The sequence below is a fragment of the Erpetoichthys calabaricus genome, chromosome 8, assembly GCF_900747795.2.
Source record: "Erpetoichthys calabaricus chromosome 8, fErpCal1.3, whole genome shotgun sequence".
Lineage (NCBI taxonomy): Eukaryota > Metazoa > Chordata > Cladistia > Polypteriformes > Polypteridae > Erpetoichthys > Erpetoichthys calabaricus.
The window spans coordinates 21,414,746-21,432,739 of record NC_041401.2 but is presented as its reverse complement, the minus strand read 5'-3'; the positions used below and the strand labels follow the sequence as shown (position 1 = coordinate 21,432,739).

At 35.3% G+C, this 17,994-nt stretch overlaps 2 protein-coding genes across 2 annotated transcripts in view; both read left to right on the top strand.

Moving 5' to 3' along the window:
- Positions 1–17,994, top strand: part of LOC127528918 (uncharacterized) — a 469,030-nt gene that overhangs the window by 205,856 nt on the left and 245,180 nt on the right. The gene's annotated exons all lie outside the window — the stretch shown is intronic.
- ubr3 (ubiquitin protein ligase E3 component n-recognin 3) overlaps positions 1–17,994 on the top strand; it is a 279,977-nt gene that overhangs the window by 194,872 nt on the left and 67,111 nt on the right.

Genomic DNA, 17,994 nt, shown 5'->3' with positions numbered 1-17,994 from the left:
CTTGTCACATAACACTCATTCCCCAATAGTCCCCCAGACTGACATTCGATATTGACCTCCTTTGTAAGTCACTTTGAATAAACACAACTGCTAAGCAAATAAATGTAAATGAAAATGTACATTAAAACATTTGACTTCTGTGTTGATGTACAGTCTTCATTTTTATAATGTCTGAAAGATATCTGTTCACACTCCAAATGCAGATTAAAGTTTACATAAACACTTCAAACATTTAAAGGAAATAAAAAGTACTGCAAACATTTAAAGTATATGAAAAATACTGCAAACATTTAAAGGAAATAACATTTTCAGAGAACTAAAAGACATTGGCAAAAATAAATCCTTCCCTACTTAGTTTCATTCAAGTACAAGTCTTACAAATATTGCAAGCATTAACTATTTGCTTTTCCTTTAGACACTTTTTGTGCTTGTGTATTTTAACATAAACGTTATATATTAGTCATTTCCCATAAATAATACACATCTCAAAAATATAAGAAGAGATTTCACTTGATTTTTTGCAATGAAATTGCTTTCTGCTGAAGTGGCATGCCTGCCATCCTTGATTGGGCTGAAAAAGAGATTTCACACTTGAAAAGTGTCATTTTTTTAAGCCACATTAAGTGGCTGGCAGTGCTGCAGGCCAAATCTACTCCAAATATAGCACAATACATTCATTTTTCAGTTCATAGAAGTTCTGAAGAATGGAAAATGTGCTAGATGTTTTTGTTTAAAAAAGTTCAAATATTTCAATTGAAATATGATTATAATGTGATATTGATTATGTTATATGTTTTACTAATTAGGCAGTAGTAAGGAACTGTAAAGTGTGAATGTATGTTATAAAACATTCTCATCTTAAACTTAACCTGAACAGAAATCTTGCTTTTCTCTTTAATGATTCTGCTCTAACCTTGTGGCGGTTTTCTTATCTGAGTTTTGCAGATTGTAAGACATTCACTTCAAGTTTAACCTTTGTATGGTATTTTTTGGAATTCTTAATTTCTCTTCCTCTCACAGTGTTACAACAGGCATTCCTAAAATGAACTGTTTATTCTAAACCACATTTTGAAGCTCTGGTGAAATTGTAGACCAATTGTACAGATTGTTATTTTATTATAGCAGTATGCATTATTCTTGTGAGCAATATGTGATTATTTGTTCTCTTTATGTTATGGGTTATTTGCCATATGTCAGTAGGACTTTGAATTATTTCATGCAAATTCACTTAGTACAAGAAGCAAACACAGGCTTTTAATATGTTTACCTGTGTTGTGTACCTGTAACCTGTTCACCGTACATTTTACAACAACAGTACTACACAATCAGCTACATACTGCAGTAAATGGAATGTAAACCATTCGTATTTGTAACAATACTCAAAAGTGCACTGAAAACTACCTTGAGAGTTGTATATATTGTGAGTATGCATGCCACTTGATGACTTTTAAAAATTCTTTTTTGATTACTTCTTTATTTTTTTAATAGAAAATGTTCTACTATGTGAATTTCCCATTGGGATTAATAAAGTATCTACCTACCTACCTACCTACCTACCTACCTACCTACCTACCTACCTACCTACCTACCTACCTACCTAACTAACTAACTAACTAACTAACTAACTAACTAACTAACTAACTAACTATTGAGTACAGTTTGATACAAGAAAATTCTACACATTTCAAGTCAAATCAAAGTTCCACTTCAATATTTAGTGAAATGCTTAGTTACTAAACTATGACATTGTACGTTATGTAGACTATAAAAACAATCAACATTAATATGCTACTTTATAAAAAAACATGTTAAGTAACAGAAATTGTATGCATTTTATTAATATTATAAAATATATAATAAAGTAGATAATATGTAAGAAACTTAAAAAAATTATCTAAAAGGCATCATATAGCTTAAAGGCACTATACTTGTTTAAGATGCAGATGGGACTATGGAAAGGAGCTCCTCGTCTGTCCCTGGAAGTAAAAGAGCTCACACCCAGTGATGCATTCAGCTGACCATACTACTCTCTGCAGAGACCTGGCGACCTGGCGGTCGTGTTGTGTACTGTTTCCAAGCCAGGTGGTCATACTTCCTGTCAGCATACTTTTAATGTTGGATGTATGTAGGATATTTAGTAGTTTGGATGGTAGCCAGAAATTCCTGAGCCGTTCGAGGTGGTAAAGACATTTTCGTGCCTTCTTTACCAAGGTGTCAAAGTGCTTAGACAAGGTCAAGTCCTCTGTGGTATGGACACCATGGTATCTAAAACTTTCTGCCCTCTCTACCTGATTGCTGTTAATTCTGAGGGGGTGGTAGTGCTTCTGCTGTTTTCTCCCAAACTCCACAATCAATCCCATTGTCTTGCCGACATTCAGGAGAAGACTATTGTCCTGACATCAGTGTGATAGACACTCTGCTTAATTAGAGCATGGCTGCTCATTGTTTTTAGAGATCTGGCCTACCACTGTTGTGTTATCAGAAAACTTGGCAGTAATGCTGGCCTTATGTTTTGGTGTTTGTGTAAACTTTAAAGCAATAGATAACCTGATGCTTTGGTGACAAAGTCAAATGTTGCACTGTTTTCAGAAACACACTACTATAAAACTTCAAATGAAAAGTAATATTCTCATATACCTTCCATCCATCTGTTTTCTAACCCACTTACCAAGTTTAGGGATGCAGAGAGGTATAATCTGGCAGTAATGGACGTGAGTCACATCCGTAGATGGGTTTTCAGTCCAAGGCTGGGCCTCTTTGCTCACGTACCGACACACGTTCATGTTTGGGCCAATTTTGAGTTGTCGCTTTACCTGGCATGTCTTTAGGACATGGGGTGAAGACTATAGGGGACAACATAAGTTACTATTTTTTTTTCTACTAAAAAGAGGGCTTAAAAGTTCACATTTTGCACTGGGTATTTTGAATTTCTGATTGATCTTAACTTGTATTGATTTATCGTAGGGCTGCTTTATCAATAAATGTGAGTTTGTATGTATGCTTCACCATTAACACATATATATATATTAGTGTTACATAGAATTAACATTTCCTGGATAACAGAGTGGAGCAAAGTAATAAGTCCTGTCAAAATATTTCAACATCAACTCAGTTATACAATTACATGTCATAACTATACAGTATATTGTGTTAAGAAAGAATATAGGCACTGTATATTGTACTTACATAACTGTATAAGGATGAAGTAGTTCTGCATTTATATTCATTGACTAAATGTAAAATCAAACATGTGGTTTGTTCCAGTATGGAAGGCTTTTATTTTTAACAGGCATATGGCAGAATTAAACTTGCATTGAAATAGCTCCATAAGTACATGCCGGAGTGACATATTTACTTGTTTCTGTTCACAGCTTGAATGTTACGTGGCTGACATACTGTAGAGCAGTTTGATTCCCATGGTAATGGCCCAAAGCATTTTTCTTACATGCATGTGTACTAAAGCTACAACAGATCTTTTCTGTTTATTTACCTGCCTACATAGTTGCCTGTTTATTTATGTACAGTATGAATTTGTGTTAATTTTCTGCCACATCACTAGATTATAAAAGATCATGACATTTTGGTATGATTGTGAACTCAGATTTTTTTAGTTGCCTGTTTATTTATGTACAGTATGAATTTGTGTTAATTTTCTGCCACATCACTAGATTATAAAAGATCATGACATTTTGGTATGATTGTGAACTCAGATTTTTTTTTTTGTTTGTTGTTTTCTTGTGGATCGCATGCTTTTGGAGCTGTGTTGAGTTGCAAATAAAAATAAAAACACAGCAGAAATCTGATAAATGTCAGACTCTTGTGGTGGTAATCCATTATGTCCTGAAGCAAGTTAAATTAGATCACAAGGTTTGGTGCAAATGTTGGAATATGAATGTGAATTTTTTTTCTTGTTTACTTAGGCTACAATTGTATGACTGTATGATCCAATGCTATTGTGTGTGCTTTATTTAGAAAAGTTTCTTTAAGGGTTATACATTTGTCAATAATAAAGATGGTTAGTAAGAGCATTGGAATGAGACAAGACAATGTAAACTGACATACTGTATTTGTAATTCATAAGCTACCAAGCATGTACATTAACCCTAATTTACACTGTCAAAACTACATTTTGTCACTAGTTGCAATATGCCCAAATTTTGTATGTATTTTATAGGATCATTACATTGGCTAAATTAACAAATACATGTTCCTGTTCAAAACTATGTGCAGATTGCAATGGTATAATTGCTTCCATAACTGTTGAATTTGAAAATTGGCAAATTAACTAACAATTTTAGAAGTCACACATTAAATCCCTTATAAGGGTTGTACCTATAAATGTATTGTCCCAACGTCTTAGCAACTAGGTATATGCTGCCTCCTCATATAAAAAAATCTTTGAAAACATAATTGAACAAGAAACAGTTCATGATTTTCTTTAAAAAATGTTAAAAAGCCTGTCTCAAGCCAAGAAATAAATGCTGCAGCAAACAAAATAACAAATCTGTTTAAAGGGACTGGCTTCCATCCATGCTACATGGTGCATATTACATCTGTTGACTGAACTAGCTGTTTCAACAATTCTTTTCATCTTTCTATGCAAACACAAATTCAGTTCTCAATTTATAAAATTTCAGTGTTGCCACAAGATGGCACTCTGCTCATGTAAACTAGGACAGTGTTTAACTCAGCAGTGGATTTGAGAATGAATGGCAATGAATGAGGCACTCCGATTCCACGATTCCAGAGATATTTTTCTAGTCACATATGTTTTTTAAACCCTGAAATCCTTGTGGTTCCATTTAAGGCTATCTTTGTATTGTTTTACTTGCATCGTGCTTTCAAACATCTTGAGATTTGTTCATTTTAGATCTTAACTGAGTTCATTCACCTCTTAGATAAAGCACTAATTGTATCAAATGAACATTCAGCTCCATCACTATGCCCCTTAATCATGTGTGCTAATATATCCTGGACTTCCATGACAAATGGACTATAGTTTCCCAGTTTCGCCAGTGTTATTAGCACCATTGCTTGATAAAAAGGTGAGTGTTTGTGTTCAAGGTAGCAAAGCTAGTTTACTATTTTGACTTTAATTAAGGCTGGCATGGTGACACAGTGGTAGCACTGCTACGTTACAACAGAAAGACTGAGTGCTCCTTGTGTGTAGTTTGCATGTTCTCCCCACACCAATATGGGTTTCTTCCAGGTGCTTTGATTTCCTACCACAGTCTAAAGACATGTAGATGAGATGAATTAGCATTGCTAATCTGGCCCTAATGTGGGTGTGGGAATGTTCACCTTGCGATGGACTGGTATCTTATCCAGTTGCTGTTTATGCTTTTTGCCCGATGACTGCTGGGTTAGATTCCAGTTTCCACCTAAACCACCCCTGGATAACTGGGTTAAGAAAAAGAATGGATGGACTTTTAATTAACTACAGTTCACTTACTGTCACTCATTGTTTGGCACTGATAACGAGTTAGACTTTTTCTGCTTTCCAGAAACTGTTTGGCAGTGCTTCTTGCAAAATGTGGTATTTCCTAATGTATAAAGCTCAGAATCTACGTGCGTGTGTGTGTGTGTGTATATATATATATATATATATATATATATATATATATATATATATATATATATATAATATATATATATATATATATATATATATATATATATATATATATATATATATATATATATATATAAATAAACAATGTCTATTATACAAATCCACACCGGGAAAACCATAGACTATATCCTGACCTGTTACTTACCTTTGGATATTTTATTCTTCATTTTTACCACAGTTTGAATGACATTGAGCCCCGGTGGCTCACAGCTATTGAAACACAAGAACAAACAGAAGCCAGATTAACAGACAAATGAATGAGAGTTTAAAATTACCTACCCGTGGAATGCTACGTGCAGCTTCTAATATGGTATATATAGTGAATGTGCTAAGCCATAGGTTTGGCACTTTATCCAGGGCTCCTATCCTATAAGGCCAGGAAACACCTAAAACAATCCTATACTGAAATAAGATTTCCATCCACTCCCCCACTTAATAGGTGCAGGTTCAACATGTAGGTATAAATCCAGATATCATGAGCAGGGCATACTAAGTCAAGTTGTAGTTGCCATTTGATATAATTTACACATCTCTAGGATGAGGGGAGAAATCTATATACTTACAATGAGAATATACAAAATCCAAAAGATGGCAGGATTCAAAACCAGAACTCTGAAACTGTCAGGCAGCAGCAGCATCCTATATATATATATCTACTGCATGCATAATATCTATGTACAGTATGTATGTATATGTACACAAAATATATACTGGATGTATATGGTGAGCGATAGATAGATAGATAGATACTTTATTAATCCCAAGGGGAAATTCACATATTATATAATATATAATATATATTATATATTAACTATATAGGTTGTTCATACTACAAGATAACATGAATTTAAATTACAGCATATATTTTTTCAATTCCATTTTGTGGCAGAAGCTTCCTTGTTGTAAAATGAAGAAATGCCTTATGCGTGCATTTTTTTTTTTCTCTAAAGGGATTCAGCTCTCCATAAAATGACAATGGAGACTTCTTTGTTTTGTTTTATTTTAATATTTGTAATTGCCATTAGAGGGCAGTGTTGCTTTAGCTATCAAGATAAGAACATTAATGGTGAGTGTTTCAATAGGACCGGTTTATGTTTAGACGTAATTTAGCAGTGTATTGACATCACCCATCCACCTATTCATTTTCTCAACCCACTCTTCCAATGTAGGTTTTCCAAAAGTTGAGGCTTGTTCTATTGCCATTGTCTTGAAATTTGTATAATTTTCAGAAACCTTTTATTCTTGTGAAGTTGATTTTAAAATTATGGTATTGTTCAGTTTTCATTAAACTGTGCTAAATTAGAATATCCACTTTATATGCAAGGATATTTATTGTCCTGGATTTATTTTGCCTGTGCCACCATATACCTCTTCTGACTTATAGTTTACTCCTGTATATGTTTTAAATACATAACCCTTATGTTTGGTTGTATGTTACAGTAATACACCCTATAAAAGTTATAATGGTTAAATATAAATGAAAGTTTTGATTGAACATTTCCAAAATGAGCTTGCTTTTTAATTAATTCTGTAGCTCAAGTCGTGGTTTTATACTGAAAAGTAAGTATTTGAAAGGGTATCCTTACACCATTTTGTGACAGAAATATGATTCACCTTCTTTTGTCAGATTGTCGCAGTAAGGAGAAATAGTCATTGTCCTTTCCCTGCCATTTGCTTTAACTACCAGTGGATTACAAAGTGGTTTGTCTGTATCAAACTGTATCATCGTATAATTTAAGCAACAATATTATAAGATTTAATATGGAAAGTAATGTTACAGCTTTAGACAAAGGCAATAAAAGTATTTTATACATAACATTTATTATGTTAATGTGTTCTTTAGGCAGTGAAAGCCCTCCTTTTTTCCTGAGGTAATTATTTGCTACTTGCAGAGCTAGGACTGAGAGGAGCAGGTGATGGCAATCATTTACATTGAAAGCCGCTTCACCAATTATGCATTCCAGGAGATCATTGTTGAGCAGAGGCTTTTGACAGTCATCGGCCATGTGCCTTTTTTAAGTCAAAAATAAACTACAAATTACGCAATGAATAGCATTAGTTTCTGTATAAATTAGAGACTCCACTAAACCTATTTGTACTATATAATGCAGTTTTTATATACTGTATATTAATTAGATACAATGCCCTTCGTTTTTTAATTTTTTTGTCAATATTTTTTTGTGTTTTGAACTAAGAGAAAGGTTGAACACTTTATTTCCTTAATGACTTATAGTCACATGGTTGAAAATATTAATGGGACCAGTGGCATCTCTACATTAGGGGCAAGTGGGGCACTGTCCCCCATCTCCCAACATATGGTGCTGTTTTACAAAAAATTAACTGGTAAACACAGTAATCAAATGTATTGTTAAAATATTTATAGCAAACTTGGCTTAATATTTTTTTTTTAATTTCCATGTTATTAGCAATGCAATTTCTTATCTAGAAAAATATTACTTTTTGGAGTATGTGAAACTTTCTTTGTGACTAATGCCAAAACTGATTTTGGGTTGCTTGGGCATTTTTTTACCCTGGAACCGGAACGTTTCAGTTCGTGAAGCTTAAAGGATAGATTCTTTGACTTTCTTTTTTTTTTTGGTGTTGCAATTTGAAGGGTAAACTTGTACATCTCTGGATTATCAACATCATTGTAATGAATTTTGTCAAATACTTATTTGTAATACTTTTAACACTTTGCTAAAAATGTGTGTTTCTGCTTTCGATATTTTTTATATGTGTATATATATATATATATATATATATATACTGTATATATGTATATGTATATATGTATGTATATATGTGTATATATGTATATGTATACAGTATATGTATTATATACAGTATATATTTAAGAGAGAGAGAGATTGTATATATGTGCACGCACAAACACACGTTTTGTGTTTTACATATGTAAGTAATGTAGGCCACTGTGCTGAGATCTGTTTTCACTTTCACATTAATGAGTCATTTTCTTTTGATCATTGTCAAAAAAGAAAACAAACTGAATGTGATTCAATATTGTATAACAATAAAATGTGAAAAATTTCAAGGGATGAATACTTTTTATAGGCCCTGTATAATGAAGTTTCTTCTCAAAGGATCATCAGTTTTACTCCCTGAATAGATTTTAAGAACCTGCACTCAACAGCAGCTGATTTCCCAGGTAACTTCTCAGATATGAAAAAAATGTTTGTAAAAATCAATCAAAGCATCCTTGTACGGCTGGAGGGTAGACAGAAATTCAAACATTATGTTCATGCTCTGGCAGTATTATGTGTTTTTTTTTTTTTTTTTGTCATCAAGCAAGTGCTATATTGAGTGAGCATTGATGGGATGAGTAGTAATATTAGAAAGTAAACATTTTATTGTATAAAATGTTCTAGCCTATAGGGTCTGTCAGAACATAGGGATGGCAGTTACACTTTCTGAAAGAATACTGGTTAATTGCAACAATTAATAAGAGATCAAAGTTGTTTAATCCAGTTCAGGGCCTCTAGGGATGAAATACCGCACTGGTCATAAGGCAGAAAACAGGTCCTGACTGTGATCTACTCCAGCACAGAGCCCACTTACACACATGTATACACTCGGGCACGAACAGTATGGAAGACCAAGTCATCTGACCCAGTATGTCTTTGGGGATATGGAATTTTGTTTCTATGTTCAGTAAGATGCAAGCATGCAAACTACATGTAGTATAAGAAATACTTATTAGTCACACAGATATTACGATTTCAGGCAAGGTTGTTTATTTCTTGACACCGTAAACTTGTCTTCTCTGTCTGGCTAAATCTGTCATTTAGCATGTTTGCTTGTGTATGTAGGACCAATGCTATCTAACAGATTGTTGTATATTTCCTCACTACATATTTTTTTTACTGTTGTATTCATTTTGTCAAATTAATTGCAGATGCTCAAGAACTATAACTGTTCTAGCCTGAATTTTGCGATACTAAAGCTATCCATAAAGAGTAAGGGGTGTTGAAGGAATCTGTGAACATGACTGATAGCTTAGCTTTCTTATATGTTTGTCTTTGTGTTAGTGTTTCATTCATATTTGAATTTGGAGCAGGGGGCACCGGGTGATATCTGTATGTCCCACAACGATGACTTTAACTAGCGTAGATCAACTGAAAAATATTCTTGAACAGGCTTATGTACCTAAACTCTAAACCACACAGTTGAAAAACTGGGTTATTGTTCTCGTCGTACAACAACAACAACAATAATAATAATAATAATAATCATCATCTCCTTTCCTTTCTTCCTTTATCTGCTCCTTCCTTCAGATCTCCCATGAGTTTCAGATATTTTATGCTGGATAAAGTATTTCTAATTATTTGTTTACAAAAAAAATTGTGGACAGCAGAGCTTAAAAAAAACAACATCAACACAATATTTATGTTCCTTACTAAAGTGAGTCCCGTCTTTGGTCATTATAGTGTATGTATAATGCCCAAGAGAGTCCTAATGTGCTGAAATTGTGGCTAGATAGCATCACATCATACCATACACAATGTGGGTTGATTTTTAATCCAACACATTTCTTCTGGGATAACTGTGTGAAATGGCATAAAATAAAGAAAGAGGGAATTGTAAATAGAGTTAAAATCAATAAAAGGTATTCATTTTTGTGGGTGCTTATCCTGTTTCCAATGGTGTCACTATCCCACTCTTATGAGCACTATTCTTAAAAATCTGTATTATAAGCTAACAAAATACACCTCCTCTTCTTAATCCACAACTTCTAAATCATTTTATATTCCTCCTGTGGCTTGTGACTTTCAATTACTTTATTCCAGGATTGTTCTTGTAGCTCAATGGCCTTCATGGTTGCCTGAAATTGAACGCTTGACTGAAAACCTCTGCAGACAGGTATATTTATTGTGAAATCATGTACTGCCCCTTTGTAACACCACAGTCCCCTAGTTGATATTTGATTTAGCATATTTCACTTTTAAGTGTATTCCGTTTAAGCTTCTATTTTAGAACAAAGTATTTGGATGATTTTATATACAACAGACTTCAAAAGTCTACACTTGCACTTCATTTTTAAAATATGTTGCTGTAAAAACTGAAATGAAAACAAATCTTATATTATTTTCATCTAAGATCTTGTTTTTCAGTTTTATACTGTTAGTTACAAGTAAATCATACTTGGAGGGTGGGAATTAAATGATTTTCAGAATCAGCACATGGAACAATAAGAAGTAGAGAAAATGAGGTACTATCAGATATTGTAAAGATCCTAACATCTATCCAAAATGGTTAATCTGGTAAGGAGAGAACGTGTGGAAGGTTGCCAAGACACCACTGGCATCTTCAAAGAAGTTTAAAGAATTTATGGACTGACTGGCTGCTCAGTGCAAATATGTAATAGTCATTTAACTTATTCCCAACAAGTCTGAGGTGTGCTTTAGAGCAACAAGACAAGCCATTTATTACAATAAAACCATCCAAGCCCATAAATATTCTGCAGGAAGATGCATTCAAACTCCTAAAAACTTGAAGGAATAAATTGTATGGTCTGTTGAGACCAAAGTCAATTTTTTTAGCCTAAATTCTGAAAGACATATTTGATGAAAAGCCAATAGAACCCACCAGCTGTGAAGTGTTGGCAGCCTCACTCTATGGTGCTGCTTCTCTTTTGTGTGATGGAAATAGTGGAATACATGACCCAAATAGCAAGTTATTTTCATGCAGAACTTACTGTTCTCCATGAGAAAGTTGAAGTTACAAAAGAATTTCACCCAACAACACACCAATAATGTTGAATAAAAAAAAAAAAATATATAATATATATCTTGGGATGGTTCAGTCCTAGCTTGGATTTGTCTCAAGAGGGGTCTCTGTACAGGACCTCACCTTGCAGTTTGACTGGGCTTGAACGTTTCTTCACAGAACATTAGAAGTTAAAAGGGAAAAATCCAGGTGTCCTGAATTTGAAAAAAACAAAATCTGTAAAAACAGACTTACTACTGAGAGCTTCTCAAAGTAATAATGTAAGCATATGCAGTTAAGGTTTCTCATAATTGTTTTTTCTAGAATAGATCTTTTCATTCATTATAAAATTTTATGCTAAAATTATTTGCCATTATTTCAGCTATTACTTCTGCAAATGATGAAATGTCACTTTGAATTTCCATCGTACATAACAAAGTAGTCCTTTAAAGCATAGATAGATTGATAGATAGAACTTTATTTGTCTGCAAGAGGAAATTTGACTTTTTACAGAAGCTCTTTAAATAAATACATACATACATACATTCGGGAGATAAGTAAATAAATAAAGAAATAAATACACACGCCAGAATGACTATAAAGCAAGAAAATTTAAAAAGAAAGAAAACTTCTGACTTGGCTGTCACAGTCACAGTGAGGCATTTTGCAGACATGTTGCTGTAGGTATAAGGGAGCCCCAGTAGTGTTTCTGGGCACACTTCTGCTGAATAATGTGTTTGCTTAAAGTTGTCAGGGTTTGTGTGTCAGAGAGAGGATATGCAGCATTGTTCATAATGGACATCAGTTTTATCTTAAGTCTCTCCTTTGCTACGACATCCAGTGGGTCCAGAGTGCATCTTATAACTGAGCTTGTCCTTTTAATTTGCTTGTTTATTCGGTGGGCCTCTCTTGAAGCGATGTTACCAGCCCAGCACATCACAGTGTAGAAAATTGTACTGGCCATCACCGAATTATAGATATTGTGACAGATGCCACTTCCCATATTAAAAGAACACAGTCTTCTAAGGAAAAAGAGCCTGCTCTGCCCTTTTTTATATACATTCTCTGTGCTACACATCCAGTCTAACCTGTCATTAATGTGGACCACCAAGTACTTAGAAATGGACCACCTCTACATTCAGTCAATGAATAGTGACTGGACATAGAGGCTGTTTGGTAATATTGTAACAAAAAACAAAACCCTCTCATATACATACCTTGGTAAAAACTGCAAAAAACAGAAAAAAAGTTCAGACTTGGCTAAAGATAAGAGGAGTCATGGTAAGACATTTTAAAAGCATATTGCTGATGGTACAATGCAGCCTTACCAGGTTTCTTTGCACACCTCTACTGAATAATGTTTTGCATTAAAGTCCTCAGTGTTAGTGTGTCACAGAGAGGATGTGCAGAATTTTTCATATTGGCCATCAGTTTTGTCTTCATTCTCATCTCAGATACTTCCTTCAATGGATCAAGAGTTCATCTCACCACTGAGCTTGCATTCTTATCAGCTTGTTTATTCGGTAGTGGTGGTGCACTGACAAGAGAACTTGTGGATATACATTAATGATAGGCTGGAGTGGTCTAGTAACACAGAGGAACTATAGAAGAAGGGGCAGAGCAGTTTATTTTTTTCTTAGGGGCCACATTCCTTTAATCTGAGTACTTCAGACGTTCTACAACTTTGTGACAGCCATTGGTGTGCTGGGATTTTTTCCAGTTTCAAATAGTATATAACATCAGTTACCCAATGACTTAACAGAGGTAGGTTAGTATTCTTCCAGTTGAGCAAGGTAAGTCTACGTGGTAGTAGTGAAGTAAAGGCAATTACAGTTGGTTTGTCCTTCTCCACTTTAAGTCCATCTGGGAGTCCACCAAACAGCTCTTAATGGATTAAGAGGGATTGTGACACCAAGGCTGTCTGATAGGCATTTAAAAATGTTTGTCTAGAATGATGTTAATTTGGTGCAGGCCCAAAGCATGTGGCCTAGTGAAGCTGGAGCTTGATTACAACTTTTGCAGGTTGGATTTTGCCCAGGAAACATTTTGGACAATTTTAAATAAGATAGATGTGCTCAATACAAAAATTTTAAGTTGAATAATTTAATGCTTTGTGCATGTTGAGCAACAGTGAATTCTGTGCATGGCTGCCTTTCACTCCTTTTCTGAAATGTTGAGTAAGAGATCCTTTTCCTATACTCTGGGATCTTTAAAAGGAAGGGGCTTTATAATGGTTTTATATATTATAGAAATGCTGTCTGAGTCTTCAAGACTGATCAATATCTCATCTTGAACAGAAATAAGTGGATGGTAAGGAAAATTGTGCAGATTTTTTTTTTTATCAAAGTTTCTGATTTGGAGATAGTGGAAAATAGGATGCAAAGAGATTATTTATATACAGATCTCTGAATGATTTAATCCCGTACGTTTTCCAAACATTAAAAACGGTGTATGTTTCAAGGGATGGAAAAAGGTAGTTATCATGTAGAAGTGCCACAGATAAAATATTCTCTAACTTGAAGTGCTTCCTACATTGGTTCCACATTCTAACTGAATGAAGGACAATTGGGTTGTTAGTATATTGATGAAACTTTGTATTTATTTACTGGGGTACAAAGCAATAAAAGTAAAGAGGTACTGCATGATTTCATTTCTGTTGCAGACCAAACTTGTGTGTGTTCATCTATTTTTGTCAGTGTCCAGGGGCCTCATGTATAAGTGGTGCGTACGCACAAAAATGTTGTGTAAGCCCGTTTCCACGCTCAAATTGCAATATATAAAACCTAAACTTCATGTAAAGCCACACACATTTTCACGGTAGCTAAAAGCTTGGCGTACGCAAGTTCTCCACTCGGTTTTGCAAGCTGGCAGCACCCAGCGTCAAAGCAGTGCTACTGTTCCAATGTGGTTTCCCTTTCTTTTTTAGATCCACATCCCTGACGTGGTTTTATAAATACACTGAAATTAGCCGCATATTTGTTTATTAGTTTAATGCATCTGATTGTAATTAACCTGTAACAATATAATGGTCCATTGAATGGTCAAACTATTCTAAATACCATAGCTGCTTTAGCGTTGTTACTCTCACTGCACCTTCTTCTTCTTCTTTCAGCTGCTCCCATTAGGTGTTGCCACAGCGGATCATCTTTTTCCATATTACTCCCACTGCACCACTCGGAGTATTTATATCACTGTATCTGAGTGTGGAATCACAGATCTACAGCAGCTGCGACGCATGCGCCTCAGTAACTTCTGCTCCGTCATCTTCGGCCTGGGGATGCTGCAAGCGGTGACTGGAGGGGGCGATTTCGCTGCTCGCACAGTGTAGTGTCCCTCGGGCGGCTCCAAGCGGTGACCCGTGTTCCATAGTCACCGGGGCCACAGCTATCACTTGTGTGCAGGGCGATGGTTCGCTGCCCGCCCTGCTACTGCTCCTGACTGGATGCAGGCTGGATGGAGCGGAAGGGGGCGTTTTACTGCCCGCCCAGCACACACGGCTGGTAATGCTGCAAGCGGTGACCCGGTTGTGGCTGAACGGGACGGTGAGGGTAGCATTGTAGTGTGCCTCAGATGGCTGCCTGTTGAATTGGGGTTGGGCGATTCAATACTCGCCTTTGGCCGCACCGTGTTCGTTCTACAGCATACTGTAATGGAGGGGACTGTGAGGTGGGCTGGTGAAGAACCGCCCCTCGCCGCCCCCATTCATTCTCAATAGTAAGCCTGCTTGTACAGTTACGCACATAGCAGGAAGTTGTCTCTTGTCAGTACATCAGACGTGTTGATGACTGGTGCCTTCCTGCTTTGATAACGTGTACAGTGCTGTGCAGAAGATCTCATCTTAACCTTTTGTCTTCACCCTTCAAGAATGTCTCTGAAACACAAATCTGATGCAAGTGCTGGTGACACAGTAAAGAAGAGAAAAACCATCACCATTTAAAGTAGAAATAATAAAAAGGTCAGAGAGATGTGAAACTCCATCATTCATTGGCAGAGCACAAAAATAGCATTTATTAAAATAATGTACCTGTTCCGACTTGCATACAAATTCAACTTAAGTACAAACCTACAGTCCCTATCTCGTACGTAACCCGGGGACTGCCTGTACAGAGCTGATTGTGTGGCGATTGAGTATTTGGAGAAAGAAAAGTAAGGACAGGAATTGGGGGTTAGTATGTTTGAAAGAGACAGTACTGCTGCAATAAAGTATTTTATCGAAGGTCGCGCACGGCGCGGCAAGCATCTTGCGTGAGACGTGAACAATCATTGCACCACTGTGGTCCCATGTTTAACAACATGCTTTAACTCCTATCATCATGAAAATAATATCATGTATACATCTCAGTATTTTAATTATTCAGAGAGCTGTAATATTACGAATATAATGGATTCTGTGTCCTGTTGGAAGAAGAGAAAGCCCGTTTAAGAAGCAGGTAGTGCACATAGAGCACATAGAAGATCAAATACAAAACAAAGCATTTAACATGCTACTTTACTGTAGTTACGATGGGATTTGAGAAACTAGTAAATTAAACGATTTTAAGATGAAGTTTATGATGTTCTACTTTAATGACAAAATAAACTACGTGAGTAAAGTGGAAATTTCGAGATTAAAGTTGACATTTCATACTTTTTTCCCCCACAGTGTTCCAATTTTTTTTCCTCTGTACCCTAATAAGCTTTCATATGACACTCAGACAGTGGGCTACGACTCGCCTCTTCACGGAGACTTTGATATCTGACAACTTCTTTTTTTATTTCGGGCACTGTGCGACTTTGTGAACTTGAACTTTCGAGTTTCTCCGACACTCTGTGTCACTTGATCAGCTTCCTTTTGTTGTTTATTCCACTGTTTAAACCAACAAATAGTACATTTTTTCTTGCCTCCACTTGGTATTCACTGAAATTCTTTTATTTCCCCCGTGCTTTTGCCATTGCCTTTTCACAGAATGCTGAGCTTAAGGGCTATTTATATTGATTTGCATATTCAAAGAGGTGTAATTCTGGGAGGAGTTTGGGGAGTGGCAGCAGGTGCATGCACGTGCGTTACTTTTCACGCTGACCGGGATTTATGGAGCGGAAGAACGTGGAAGTTTGCGAATGCACAGATTTATGCATCTGGATTTTTTTGTGTGTGCGCACATTTCCACTTTTGTCCTTACGCCATGTTTTAGTGTGAATTTTATGCACGCCGTTATGCATGAGGCCCCTGGTTTTTATAACTTAAATGTTTACCGCCCAGTAATAAAATTTTTAAAATTAGGTAGAGCCATGCTGCTTTCTGATTTACGTCATTGTAGGGTCGCCCTTTGGATGTGTAGATATTTCAGATTCCAAATAAATGAGGTTATGATTCAATCTAATTTCTTAAAAAAATATTTGTTAATGTATATGGGGATGTTTTGAAATAGTGTGTTAATTCTTAGTGTTAATTAGCGTTAATTCTTTCTGCTAAAGTAAGATAGAGGGTAGACCATCTATACACGACTTGTTTAATTTTGTCCATGCAAACAACAAAATTTTGTTGAAAAAGAGCGTAATATTGTGATGTTTACTAATAGATATTTAAACTGATCTGCAGTGATAAAAGGGTCCAATCTAATGATGTTTGCTAGAGAATTCACTGGAAAAAGCACACTTTTGTTCAAATTAATTTTGAATCCAGATATCTTTTGAAATTCTGCTAGTACAGTTAGTGCTGCAGGCACTGAATTTTGTGGTTCTGATATATACAGTACCATATCATCTGCATTTAGTGATATTTTCTTCAAGTGACATTCAGTTTGCAGCGTGTGCTTGTTTGCATGAATTTTTTGTGGGTACAACACTTTCCTTTTACATTTTCAATATATTTACTTGTTAGCTTAGCTGTCAGCACTAAGCAAGACTTTGTGTGTTGCAGTCAACAAGAGTGCTTTGATAGGCTTCAGCTTAGTGTAACTCTTAATATGGCTAAAGTATAGACATACAGTGGATTCTGACATCGCTTTTTCACTTTTTTCATATTTTCTCCTTGCAAAACTGTATGGGATGCTTATTTTACCAGCAATCAGTCTTATCTTGCTTCTTTTCCAAGAAGCATGATGATTTTGGACAGAGAAACCAAAGTATGATATTCATATAAATGTTTTTTTTATCATTGTGAGTCATATTTATCCATTGTAATTTTTATTTATTGACTGTTTTATGGTTTGTATAATCCAGAATAGGAAGCAATTTTAATGTAGGTTTCAGTGAGATATGCATAAGTAATGAAGTGTAATAATAAAACAAAGCTGAAGTGTGTTATCTCAAATGCTGTGTTACTTATAAAGAGTTGTGTGTTAATTATTGCTGAAGAAACTCCATAAAATTCAATTACAAAATAAGGAGAACTGAAGATTAATCTAATGTACAAATCATAGTAGTTGTCAACATGACAAAATACATAAGCCTGCTTCATGCAGATAATTGCCCAGCATCAGCATGAATCACATTTATATTCATAGTGATTTCATACACTTGTTTCATATATGGTGCTTTTCTAATGCTCAAGTCTCATGTTTTCTTTCTCTCTTTCATGTTGTTATCATTCTGTATGTCACACAGTGACGCACTGGATTTCCCTGTCTCTCATTTTTTGCAGATGACTCTCTAAATGG